We start from the raw sequence: 14,705 nt of genomic DNA, 5'->3' as shown, positions 1-14,705 counted from the left end.
TCACAAAACTCAGAGTTATTAGCTGGATAATAATAACAACAAATGCACTAAATTACATTTATAGTTACAACCACTGACTTACTTTTGCCTTTTTTTTTGCTGTTTTCAGTCCAAAAACTGCTTTCTGTGTGTATAAAGATCGCTGCGGGGAATGCTTTTGGTCAAAGGAATGTTGATCAATATTCACTGTTTTTATCAATATTTCAATGTTTTGGAAGCTTTGTTATTTGGAACGTGATTGTATGGACAGAAATAGTGTTTTGAAGAAAACTCCCAATACCAGTGGACATATAAACAGTAAATATGGCCAAAACCGTTAATGTGTTATTATCACAATTATTTTATCGTACGTTAACGCAGATTTTTTTTAAAATGATTTGGCTATTATTTTGAAAGTTTGTTGCACACTGGCTCTGACTACACATACAGTCAAACCATGGGTCACAGGACGGGTGGGATGTTTATCAGCTTGCAAATCACCCACCCAAACAAGCAGCGGAGGGAGGCTTCGGCAGACTACGCTGGATGCAGCGTGTGGGAGAATTAAGACAGCGCTCCACGATTAGGCACGCTCTCTACTGAGAGTAAACATGGCAACGGCTTCTGTGCACTACACAGCTGTATTTAACTTAAAGGCAAGGTAGGCAAGTTGCTTCTATAACTTTTTCTATAACTTTTTGTCATATTTGTTGAAACTGTCTATATACACCAATGCATATTAAAAAGTTAGGTGCACTGAAAAAGAGAGTATAAAAATCGGCTATCTGTAGTCCTCTCAGGGCTGCAGTAAACACAGCCAATCATTCCATTCGGACCGAATGCATGCAATGTTATGAGAAAGACATGTCAACGTTAGTATACATAAACAATGATCGCTAAAGGTCCCCAAGTATCTGTGTTTCTGGTATATAAGCTACCTATAATATAGTTTGACATTGTTCATAGCTAAACCTACTGTGTGGAAACCTTTTACTGCTGTTATGCCATTACTTATTTTACCAGAAGTAAAAAAAAATCCTGTATGTTTTATTTCTCCTGTGCCCTCAGGTCACCTGCAGATTTGGAGTCTTTCATAGCCCTGTACTTCTCACCAGTATATGCTGATTGGACCATGCTGGTTGGCCTGGATTACAACCACCGTGTCCACAGTCCAGACAGGAGAAAAGTTGATGACACTGTTCAGAATGTTGCATTATGAGTACTCCTATGCATTTTACTCAATACATTTATAAGTGATGAGTCAAAAAATATTAAACAGTATGAGGAATACAGATAGATGGTGCTGATTTATTGTTTTGATTACATTTTCTGTGGAAATGCTAACTGCTCTATAAGAGAATAATGTCAGGTATTACAAACTTTTCCCTAAGCTGATCCACCTTTCTGTATTATCAGGTACAGCAAGGTGTACAACAAAAAGTCCAGGCAGTGGAGCTTGTACTCATTGAAGGTGGAGAAGGACTACAGTTACATCGCAGACCTCCAGACCGCCATCCTCCTCCTCCGATGGTTGTCTACTAATGAAGAGACATCTAGAAGCAGAACCAGGAGACCTGATGATCCCCGTCAACATGGGGTTCAGTCAGGTGTCCCTGCCCCAACTGTGTTGCTAGATACAGCAAAATATAAATCAAAAAGTAATGTGGTTGTTTTTGAAATGTGGTAATCATGTCAGAGAGGTGATTGTGATATATTTAATAATCTCCACAGCAGCGATATGATGCTACATGCAAGTCTGTTGATTGTCGATTCCTGTATATACTTATTTTTAATGATGTTTAAAATGATCTATTTGTGATATAGGTTGTAGTTTTAGTACATTTGGATGTCATTATTGGAGACATAAGACAGAAATGTAGTTGTTTGATTGTTTATGCTGCAAGTGTAAAGAAAAGGCATTTATCATTTTCAATGTTTTATTTAAAAAAGAATGAATATATTATCCAGAACAGGGAAAAATATACTTTGTATTTTCTCTACCCTCCTGGGAATAAAACTAACAATATACAGGTATTTATCCACACAGTGGATGGAATTATTTGTGTAGCAGTGACATTACATCCTACACCCTGCTAGGATTAAACCTCTGTATTGTCCTGGTGGATCAGGAGAACAGTTGCATATCTTCCAGAAACAGCAACTCGGTATCACGACAAGCCTGTTCTAGTGCTCCACACTGCCACACTACATACTGTCTGTATGCTGCCTGACTGAACTGTCTGTTACTCTGTCCTGGGTCTGGAAGATCAGCCATGTGTGGAGCATGGAAACACTGTAGTCTGGATGTTGTCCACAGTCCTCAGATTCTGGTCTGTAAAGGAATATATAGTTGTTAGAACTCCAAATAAGAAAGATCTGTGTAATTGGAAAGAACATTCATCAACATGATCAGATATTATATTGAACAAGGGTTTGTTGTTCTCTAACAGGACTTCTGTGTCCACATTACACACCAGGTCAATGTACATGACACAGATGAGCCAATGGCTGAAGCAGAGGTGTAGTTAGTTGTTGTAATCAGTAAACAATAATAAAACAGTAATAACAATAGTGATGGATTACATAGCACTTTTTGACACCCAAAGGGCTTAGGGGGAAACACCAGAGAAACTTTGAGACAAGTACACTGGGAGACAATAGACTAATATTAAAATATATATACCTGTTCATATGCCGTTGTTGGAGTGTGAAGCTCGACGCAGGTATGTGCTGCTCGGCTTGCACCTCGTCCTCTCCGTCCTGCCTCTTCTTCCTCGGACGCTGGCAGCCCTCCCTCCTCTGCTTTGCCTTGACCCCGGACCTGTCCTGGTCTGTGCTTGACTCTGGAGTGCAGTTCTCATCAGAGACAATAATGCTGTCACAGTGGAAGTTCTAACATGAAAAACAATGTACATGTTATGAGTCTAACACAAAATTCACGTTTGTGTAGTGTAACTGATGGAAACGGGAAAATGTATCAGCCTGTTTTTAGTTTTGCCCAATGTTACCGCAGCTGTTAGCACAGCTACCAGCAAGCTAGCCAACTCGTTACTGAATCAAAGTCAGTCTTTTTAAACCTATCCAATAATGACATGCTAGCTTGATAGTGAGTACTAACAGCCGGGTTAGTTGTTTGTTTTCATAAACGATAAAGTTAAATGTCTTCTTACCCCTGATATGAGCCCCTGCATCGCGCTGCTCTCCACTCGTCACACTGTGCTCTTCTTTCAGCAGAGTCGGCAACACAAGGTGTAATTTGGTGCTGTGGGGTGATGGAATTGTTGGTTGCTTTATGGTCTATTTTCCTCTAAATGGGACCATAATTTACTAAGTGAACATCATGTTGTATTGAAGAAGACATGAAACTAGTGATTGAGACCATAAACTCATTAGGAGTGTTTACTGAGGTAAAAAATCAGGTGAGAAGTAGGTTCATTTTACCATTATTTGTAATGGAGCCTTCTTTTTGTGACCAGCAGAGTCAACCCCTGCTGGCTGTTCAATAGAATGCAGGTTTAAGGGACTTCTGTGTTCGCCTCTGACCAGAAACTTCTCGCTTGGTTGAAAATGAACCATAAGTTCCACAGAAAGTAGGAAGTGGACGGCCGCCGCCATAAACAAAATAATTTTGCTTAATTTAGGCAAAAGAAAACAATTGTAACCTGATAAATCATGAAATCATTCTTTTTTAATCTATTCCTTCTAAAATGTATCATTATTGTGGTGGTATGCCATTCATAACCACAAATACTTTTGACCAATGTTAGACCATTTCACTAATTATGAAAACCAAGCTCTGTAAACCAAGCATCACATTTTGGTCACCAGTAACGGTCTGCTGTTCGGTCATAAAATGCAGATATCCTGATACATCAATAACCAGGTGTTTGGTCCATGTTGTCTTGGTGGTTTCATTCACGCCCATCAAACAAAGAGCTCTTTTACGAGGACAGGGATTGCGTCAACAAAAACAATCCACCAAAAGTCCGGAGCAAGTTGTGCACTCTGCATTAACTGGTGAGTCATTGGATAAAAATTCTCCAGACACCTCTTGGCACAAATGCACCCATCTCGCTACGGTTGGTGTGCTCCTGACTCATGCCACATATCACACAGCTATGGTAGAAATAGATAAAATTATTAAAAAAAAATATTGAAAATCAGTGAGGAGTTTGTCCCTTTGTCTGGCAGTGGAGAGGACCCAGTAACAATTATAAGTAACACTGACAAAAGATGAGAGTCAGCTCTTGTGTTGTGTGTACGTTTCCCCCAGGTGGGATATTACACAAATAGGGCACAGACCAGACAGTGAAACCTTTTCAGCCAGTCTCCTCTAGACATTTTGAGCACATGACCCAAATGAGACAAACTACAGCCTTTCATCAGGGTCGGGCAAATGCATGGCCAGACTTGAATTGGAATCTATCAGAAGCATCCTCACAATAAGATTTTACTTCCTGATCATATTTCAAAAACAGAATCATTCTCCCTGACTTTCTCTCCTTTCCTCTCTTCTACACCGTTTTCCAATTGTCATAAGATGACTCACAAATTCAACAGCAGCCCATAATTTGTTTCATTTAAATGCCAATAATCCTACAGCAAGGACTGGATATTAATGTTTTAAAGTGCTTTACGTCTGAAGAACTTTTGTTTACCTTGAAGGCCCTCTCTATAGAACAATACCAGTGATGCCCAGGGGCTGATTGGAGGGCGCTTGAGATAGAATGTTTCCATCTCTCACATTCCTGTAATTAACTTCAGAATGAAATGAATGGCAAAACAGCACTTTTTCTCTGGCAAGTGCCCTCAAGATGGGGCCCTGTAGTATTTCCAGGAAATTAAGCCTGGACATGATCAATCTAGAAAAAAGGTGATGGATTTATCCCTTTGTTTATAAAAACATGCTGCTGCTACTGAAGTGCCATGTCCAGTGTCCAGCAGTAGAAGACTGTAACAATACTGGGTGACATGTGGAACCCTGCATATCCTTAAATCACCTCCTCTGGCTAGAATAATGTGAATAATAGTTTGTTCTTAAAGAAATATTTTATTTATTTACATACTGGGTCTGCATGTTGTACTTTTCCCCCACCATAATAACCAGGTAATATTTTCCTCAGCAATTTTATTGTTGAGATCTGGTGACAACAGTAATCAAATCTTTACAGCATCCTTTTGGCCATGCAACAGGAGCTTTAAACAAATACTCAAGTATTTCAAAGATGACAAATTATACCTTTTATTCAGTCAGTTGACTGTCTACCTTCATTTTCTGTTAATTTTACTGCATTATAGTCTGGCACCAGACGTGGCAATTTTGGTGCAGAATACAAAATTCCTTTCATTTTATCTTCAATTAATTGCTGCATTTAAAATTCCAACATAATGTGTGTGCAAATATAGAATGCAAACTGTCATTGTAACTCCTCAAGATTTCCAGAAAATATTAGAGGACATGACTTTAGTGTCCTCAGTGGAAGCTGCTGCCTTGTGTGCCCCCCTGCTCTTTGCACACCCTGTTAGCATGTGTTGCTTGTCACACATTTAAGCAATGAACTCCAAAAAAAAAGTCAATTGATTAACTTGCCTGCCCACATAAGTGTTAGATGTATTTGTCTTTCACCTTGAAGAGTAAGATTAAGGGACCATCTGGGAAGACCATATGTCTTCACACTTCCATTAGTCTAATGAGAGAGGAATCTGTACTGTAGTCAAATTAGCATCACTTTGTGTGTTTGTTTGTGTGCGTGTGTGTTTGGGCTTGCACGTTGAATTTTACACGAAGAAGCATGCTTGGTTACATGTGTACCGTGCAACATCTGCTGAACTTTCTGTAGCTCATGTTTGGTAGACGCTAACCTGAGTGACAGGAAAAACAGTGTCAGCTTTTAAATTAGAATTTTTTTCAAGAAGGGCTTAATATTTCATGAGATTAAGTTGATTTACAATGAATCAATTGTGTTTTGAGTGGTAACTGAACAGGTTCATTCTGAGGCATTTCCTTCACAACCATCTGTAGAATATTAATGGAGTACGTCTTTAGAGGAAAGCATCTTCTCGGCTTGTCATTTTGAGTGAAAACAATGTGGTGAAAGAGAATCTAAATAATAATAATAAATTAATAATAATAAATTGTATGTGTGTGTAAATATATATAATAATAATAATATATCTCGAGCGATCTATCTATCTTACAAGAATGCATTTTTCCTACAAACACCTCCAGTTTTATAGATCAGAATTACTCACCAACAATCAGTTCAGCAGTTATACAGATATACTTAAATGATTATCCTTCCCTTTATGAAACCAGGGCCTACAAAATCCTACACAGTCCCCCAGTAAAGCGTGTGTGTGTGTGTGTGTGTGTGTGTGTGTGTGTGTGTGTGTGTGTGTGTGTGTGTGTGTGTGTGTGTCTGCTGGCGGTGCTTGTATGCTCCAGGCATTTCTTTGTATGACTGCTGGCTGCTGGAATAGACTTTGGCCATTTGTAGTCCCAGTGGGAGTAACAATCCTTACTGAAACAGTGTGACCACCGAGCTTTCTGAACAAGAGAGCAGGGACGAGAACAGAAGAAAGAACACAGTAAAAGAACAAGCTAAGGATGAGAAAATAGCTGAGAAATAGAGATATGAGAGAGAGAGAGAGGGAGCGAGAGAGAGAGGGAGGGGAGGTGTTCTGACACACAGAGACAGAGAGCAAGGCTGTAGTATGTCAGACCGCCTACTTTGACCTTGGTCGCACCACTTCCACTCATCCATTCACACTGGCATACACACAGGACACAAGGCAGTACACACACACAGACACACACAAGCACACATAGGACAATACATGCCACGACTGAAGACCACTAAAGAGAAACTGTTGTCGAGTGGCCAAGCCTAAACTGAATGATCCAGCTTTCCTCACTTCCTTCCTGTTTTTGTTTGTCTATTCCTTTTTGTGTGTGTGTGCCCGTGTGCTTGTGTGTGTGTGCAATGCATTCACACAATGTGTAATTTGAATATCTGCATGTGTGTGTAGGTGGCTGAGTTTGTCGGACAGACATCTGTGTGGATGTTGTGACACAGAGAAGACTGGTCCATTCGGATCACTCCCACACACCATCACACCACCGAGGCAACGCAAACACACACACACACACACACACACAGCAACTATTGTTCCAACTTGCCCATGCGACTGTGGAGATTACGCCTTTCCCCCCCCCACCACCACCTTAAGAAACAGCCACAGCCAAGTGTGAATTCACATTGAGAACCACTTAAAGCAGGTCTCAGAAATCCAACATTTTTACACTTCACGCTCACAGTACAAAATATTAGGCAGCTCCTTTGAAACTCTGCAGTTTTAACAGTCAAACTTGCAATATACTGCAATATATTCCATGTCCTGCCTTTTCATGCATGCATACCATCATGTTTAAACAGCATAGTATGATGATTACAATCATAATAATGGTTGTACATGTAATATATGTATGGTTACATGTGTGCATCACAAAGTGAGGCTTTACTGTAATATGGCTCCTGTGTTCAATAATTGCACTCGTCCTTTTACATGCCAGTGAATCTGGAGGATGTGTTTCATCTGCACAAGTGCATAAAATATCTGATATTTGTCTATTAATATGATAACATCTGACCCCGCTTCACTTCCAGACTGTGTTCTCCATCTGCCAGTGTGTGTGTGTGTGTGTGTTCTGAGGCTCTGCAAAGGCCAGCATCGCAGACTTGGTACACAATGTGCCTTCAGAAATGGTCAATAGGAAAGTTTCTTTATATATTAGCATTTTTCAGAGATTTTCAAGTTTTGCTTGATGTTTCCAAAAACATCAAGCTTTGCAGCACCGCCATCAGGTCAAGATTTTAATTCATACATTGGTTTATAAACAAATACCTGAACAACATTCCCATTATCCTCAGCTTAAACTTTAGGTCTTTACTTTTTCTATCCTAATATTTTTACTTTCTGTTTGGCACTCTTACCAGCAGAAGTGATCCATACTTGTAAAACTATGTAGAAATGCATTCACACAGTTCAACAATCAGTTCATATTCTATTTTCCAGCTATTTTAAATCACACAGCTGTGGAAATATTTCTTCTTGCTTTTACATCACACCTTCTATTCATTATTTATGCATTTTTGTCTGGATTCTATTTGATTTTTTTAATTAAATCTTCTATTTCAGGCTTTGTTCAGAGCAAACTATTTCATTTCACAATGCCTGTTCGCTTCTGTACACTTAATTTTAGCTACCGTGTGGAAAAGCCACAGCGTCACTGTTGTGTGTTGAATACGTACAAAGTGCTTTAGTTATATGTTTGGCTGTACAGATTTCTGTTGAGATGTTTGTGTAGGACAGTAGCTGAATAATAGCCCGGTACATTGGATTAGAGCACTTAACGTCTCACAACACATGAATGATGACACCCAGAGTGACCCATCCTTTTCATCCCTCCTCACACACACACACACACACACACACACACACACAACATAGCCACACCTTTTCTTTCTTTCATCAGCAGCCCATTCACACATGCTGCTGGACCATATACAGCAGTGTGCACACACACAAACCCACCCAACGCTGCATGACAGCACACACACACACACACACACACACACACACTTTCTCTTTCTCCCCTCCATCCCTTTCTCTTTCCTCAGTTAGTCTTTCAGCACAAACACTTCACACATAGTTGTACAATGAAAGCTCTGTGATGGAGGAAAGCCTATGTCTGCATTGTACTGCAGTGCTTTGTCTCTGACCATCATCGCACATCTTTCTCTCTCTCCATCTCTCTGTGCAGCTCTATCCTTCCTGCCATACTGTAGGCTCCAGGCGAGTAGCGCCTCAGTCCCGAGGGTCCTATATCAGGAGAGTTATGATGTTGAAACGCATTGCATTTGCTGAAATTGAACAAAAAAAAAGGCTGAGATGGTGTGCATTATTTCCGCTGGATGAAGAGGGAATTATAAAGCTTATGCAGTGGGAAAATAGTGTCCAGAGTTTCAAAAATTCTGAAATGTTGGAACTTGTACAGTGTGTTTTCAGACTGAGTTATCCATGTTCTCTTTGCAACGGATTACAATGAGCTTTTCTGCATCACTCCTCTTTCCTTTGCCATCCACCTCCTTCTCCTGATATCTGTGTTCACATCGAAATGGCTGACAATGAACTCTTTCTTTTCCTTGGTCTTCACCCTCTTTCTTCTTTGTGTGTTATCTACCACTCGGAATCAATGTTCACATCACATCACATGACCACACATGCTCTCTGGTGCCTCCATCCATCTGTCTCTCTCCACATGGCAACTAACAAGGAAAAAACTGATGCAAAATTAGATGAATTTGATTTGAAAACAATGTGTCCGGGAACAACATTATCATGAAGCCTGTTGTTGGGATGCATTATCAGATAATGTGATGAATGTATTGACTGGCCATTGAACACATGATAATTCATAGATTAAAAAAGGTGTTCAGTGCTGATATTCAACAACCAAGAAGAAGAAAAAGTACATTCAATTATTAATTCAATTTGAATAAATGCTGCTGTTTTCTTTTTATCAATGCAGTTTTCATCTATCATGGTTTTTGGTTCTTTTTCACAAAGTATCGGGTGATTGAATGTACTCACCACCAAAATCAACAAGATCATTACTTTTAGTTTATATAAGACACCACTAAACTGAAATTACTGGCCATAAAAGGATCTGGTTCCTCTATACTGCATTTGAGTTTTTATAAATCGCTGTGTGAAGGGATTTTCTGAAATCACTGTTTACTGTATAGTGTATGTGAATACATGTGAGACATACTCGTGTGTTTGTGTGTGTGAGCACTCATGTGTGTATGTGTTATTTACAGGTCTTATTATTCCTTTGTGTAAACCATAGACATAGTACAGTATAAAACATGAATTTAGTGTCGTCGTTTAGTGTTGACGTCACTCACAGGTTTCTGAAGAACCGTTTGTTAAGCTCAATGTGGGTGTACACAGAACCAAAAACGGACTTAAACAGGAAACATGAACACAAAAACGACATTCCTAACATTAATATAATTTAAACCAGTAAATTGTATAACCCCCTTTTACACTTGTAATTAGGGAAATTAGCTACATAGACCAAACTGTTTGTTGTCAACCTATTTACATGGGAATCTATGGAGGTAGACTGCAGTTTTTTGCATTTTTCAGCCCCTGAGGTTGCCGCTTTTTGTAAACTCATTTGTTTTGTCAAATTAATTTTATTCATGCATATGTACATGTGTGCAGAATGTACATTTACCTTGCTACATCAGTATAGTAGGGCTTTATTATAGGTAATGCAGCTTAATTGATGGACTGATAAACTCTTCTTGTGTGTGCTTGTGCACATGTGCCTGACTGTGTGCTTTACATGGTTCAGTAAATCCCTCCAGTCTCAGTGCTCTGTTTTCCCCATGACAACAGTGAGTCAGTTTTCCTGTGGCTTATAGGGACACACACACAGCCACAGTCTTTGTGTAAGTAGTTTTATAAGCATACTGTAAGAGGCTGAACCTTGTACTCTGAAACACAATTTAAATGCAACATTTTGTCCTCTCATATGGATCTGAGATCTAGATATATATAAGAAGGTTTGTGTGTGTGTGTGTGTGTGTGTGTGTATTCAGCTGACGGGCACATGAGAGGGTCCTCATTAAAAAGATATTTGAATTAATTAATTGTTCATACCTACTGAGAACATAACAATACTGTAAGTGAACCTTGTCAGAAAAACCCTAAATGTCCAATATTGCTGTTAAAATGATCCACGATGACTTTAAATTCAAAAGCTCAACACTGTTGCGGGTAATGGTTTTATGACTAATCACACCTAACTTCTACAGGATCCCCTAGTGTGCTTTAAGTTTTTAATTTGACAGTGCTTTCATGTGAAGGTTTCAGTTTACTCAAATGGCACGCATATTACTTCAGCACAAAAGTCTAAAACTCTGTCCAAAGTTGGTCCAATGATACATAATATTAATCCAAATGATGTAGATCAGCAGATATCACAGCTCAGTGGCAACGTTGCATGCAACCTAGGAAGCATGTCATTCATATAGTGCAGCTAATGTAAAAGTGTGGTTGGAAAATATGTACTACGAAGTTCCTACTGTCTGCTTTACACCGCCTCCCTGATCTCTCTCCACGAACTCTGTGTCTTTTGCTTTAGCTTTTATTTGTTGGCTTGACACAATGCATTGTACAACAGGATACATTAAGTACTTTGTTTTAAGCATACTGAGGCTGCACAGGTTAGGGTTGAGTGTTTCCCCTCTGCAGTGGCATCATGACTTTGCTATCCATCTCATTTATTTGTAACACTGACCAAGTGATTTACAGCAACCCACAATTGTGGTGGCATGCTTATATACTGATACTTATATTGAAGAAAAATTGTCATAAAGATTCCCCTAAAAGTGATTAGAAGACAATATTGTGAGTTATCCTGGATTATTCATAGTAAATAAAAATTAAGAAGCAATTCTGTAATGATGGCAGAACTCTTCTGCCACTATAACAGCTGGCACGGTTGTGCACCACAGAAGAAGAGCGAAGAGGACGAATGCTGGCCCAGAGGGAGGACTGACACTGAGGTCACACAGAGGGCACAGAAAAAGAAAGATGAATGCCTAATATTATGAAAGTGAGACACGGAGTGAAAGTATGACCTCTATATGGACATGTTGCAGATAGTTAGGTAGCTACAGCTACATCGCCGCCATACATTAAGGTGGTGCTGACAGGAAATTACTCATTTCAGTATGGCTTTTGAAAACCACACATACTATTTGGCATGCACACGCAAACAAACACACACTTCGCAGGATAACACATTAACATGTACACCCTCCGACTGCCTCTTGAAGCCACACACATCACAAACCACACACAGAGCCCAGCAATACTAGGTCAAGCTGTCTGCACGTCATTAAACATGGATAACCATTTGACTTGCTGAGCCGGTGTGTATGTGTGTGTCTCCATGTGTGTGTTGCTATGAGATGGTTTTTATTGGCTCGCCACAGAGGAAATAAAGTCCCTCATTCCCAGATCCATTTTGGGTGAGTCATTGGTAGGTATGAACAGGAGATTAGACAAATGTGTGAGTGTGACTGAACGTGTGTCTGTGGGTGCACATGATGAAGCTTTGAAGTGTGTGTGTGTGTGTGTGTGTGTGTTTGGATTAAACTAATCTGTTCAAATGGTGAGTTAAAGGTAGAGATAGAAGGAAACCTGAGAATTAAACAGAGATAAAGGATGTGCAGTGACTGAGTTTTTCCAGATGGGGCTAAGAAGGAAAAAGAGTAGAATACAGAGAAAATATAGGTGGGTTGAAGAGCACGTTTATGCTATATATTCCACATAGTTGGCTAGGGATGTCAGATACTGAGGCTGTTTCTCAATACTGAGTTCGCCAAGTTCGGACTTCTGTACTTTAAAGCTCTGACTTGGCAAGTTGGGCTCGGGAGTACAAACTTAGGCAGTCAGTCATTCAGCAAATGGAACAGCAGCAGACTTGATGACGGCCGGACCCGTTAGTGGGCGGGACCTCACATCCCCGAAAACGTCGTAGCAATTTTTAAAATCAGCGCTGTCTTGAGAAATCAACCACATATTTGTAATTTAAACAATTATATTCCCGCATAAAAAACTCTTAAAACTACTATGAGTTTTCTCGTCCAACATTTCCGCTTTTTGGCAGCGAAGTGCATTCTAGGATATCTGGCGATCCGAAGTCCACACAAGTCACCACCGATGCAGGCTCAGTAAAACGGGCGGAGCGAGAACACATCCGGGTATTTGACTGTACTTGGCTAGATGCTGACTTTTGAATTGACACAGTACTTTGGCTGTGACTTATGACGTTTCACAAGTCACCAAGAACACAAGTACAGACAAGAACGCAGATTGAGAAACAACCTAAGACTACTGAACATTATGAAAAAAAGATGCCAAGGAAGGATCAGAAAGATTTTAAAAGCAATTCAGAGATGCAATGTTGATGACATATGTGTATATATATATATATATACACACACACACACACACACACACACACATATATATATGTTATATATATATTTTATTTACAGTAAAACCAAGTTGTTATTTCTGTCAATTAAAGCTGTTAAAACTGAATTTGAATACTGTTACGGTGGCTTTTGTTTGCACATCGATCACAGTGGATATGACAAAGCTCTTTGTGCTGTCTTACATCCTGTTTGTTCTTGTCGTTTGCATGAAGTAGTCATTTACCAAGCACACTTATATGTATCTGCTGTAAACTGGATTTTATTTGTATTTTGCTCACACATTGACCCTCCTATTTCCCTTAGGTTTCATTTGTTCTGGTGCCAGCCGGGCAAAGATAGGTATGTTCTTCCCAGGCACAGGCTCAAACAGCCTTTTCCCCTCAGTGTGTCTGGCACTGAACAGAGGGGATGCTTTCTTCTATGAGATGCTTTTCATGTTTCTGATTACCCAAGTGATCTCATGATGGGACTGTGACAATGCATAAAAAACGCATGATTTTGTAATTAGCATGAAAATTATGTTCAGACTTTAAATTGGACCTCTACACTGTTTTTTAACATGTGTTGTTTGTATTCCCTGCAACAATTATTCATTTTTAGCAACAGGACTGAAAAACAGTATTGTGTTTGTCTCAGAAATAAATACTTGAATGTTTTATATTTGTCTAGCGTTAAGGCCCAGGGTTTAAAACTGCCTTTAGTTGTTTAAGTACCATTATGGTGGAAGAGCGAACAAACACAAAAACTTATTTTAAATCAACACCATATCTTGAATCACACACATGTTCACTTCCCATCATCCCACTATCTGTCATCTTTCCTACTGCCTAAAAGAGGGGAAATATCTTAAAAAGCAGAAAGTAAAGGGAATTAAAGAAAGAAATAAAACAAGCAAGATGTGAGTAGAGAGACACAGACAGTAAAAACAAGAAGCCAGTAAAATCCCAGTCAAGGTCGAACAGCGTCTGCAAGCAGCAGTAGGGTCATGCTTCCCTCAGCTAAATTTAAATCTAACAGAGATGTATTCGAGTCGAAATCAGTGTCCAAACGAGAAACTGCAGCACACACACTGCACTGAAAGGCAGAGAAATGGGAGGGGGAGGGGGAGGGGGGAGGGGGGGGGGCAACAGAAAGATTTCTCCTCTTTCTGCTCTTTCTGTCATAACAGTTTTGATGGTGCTTCGCCTATGAAATTTTATGACTACACTCTGTACAAAAATAATCATTCATCATCATGATCTGACAGAAATCAATCAAGCAGATGATGAGAAAATCGCTCATGACTTTCAAAAAAATACTTATAGCTTATGGTAAGTACAGCATATCTCTCTCTCTCTCGATCGACATAGATAGATAGATAGATAGATTAAGGTTTGGAGCTTTATAAGCATTTATTTATATCCACACCAATGCTGAAAAGTGTCCTAGCTACTGTAACACAATGCATTAGATTTTTTGTGTTACACAAATTGCAGCAAATTGTGCAAAATTCGGCAGTTGCACCATAAACTGCAGCTTCCACAAAGCAGCAAGATCAAGCAAGTAGACCTTTTTCGGCCTCTCGTTTCCGCCAGGATTGAATACAAGGTCTCCCTCCTCATTAACCAGTGCATCTATGGAAATGCCCAACTTCAACACGATCCA

This window comes from Micropterus salmoides, unplaced genomic scaffold (assembly GCF_014851395.1).
Source record: "Micropterus salmoides isolate LMB-PRFRI ecotype aquatic unplaced genomic scaffold, ASM1485139v1 Ms_hic_scaffold_23, whole genome shotgun sequence".
Taxonomy (NCBI): domain Eukaryota; kingdom Metazoa; phylum Chordata; class Actinopteri; order Centrarchiformes; family Centrarchidae; genus Micropterus; species Micropterus salmoides.
The sequence above is the reverse complement of the archived record's forward strand: the minus strand, read 5'-3'. Positions refer to the sequence as shown.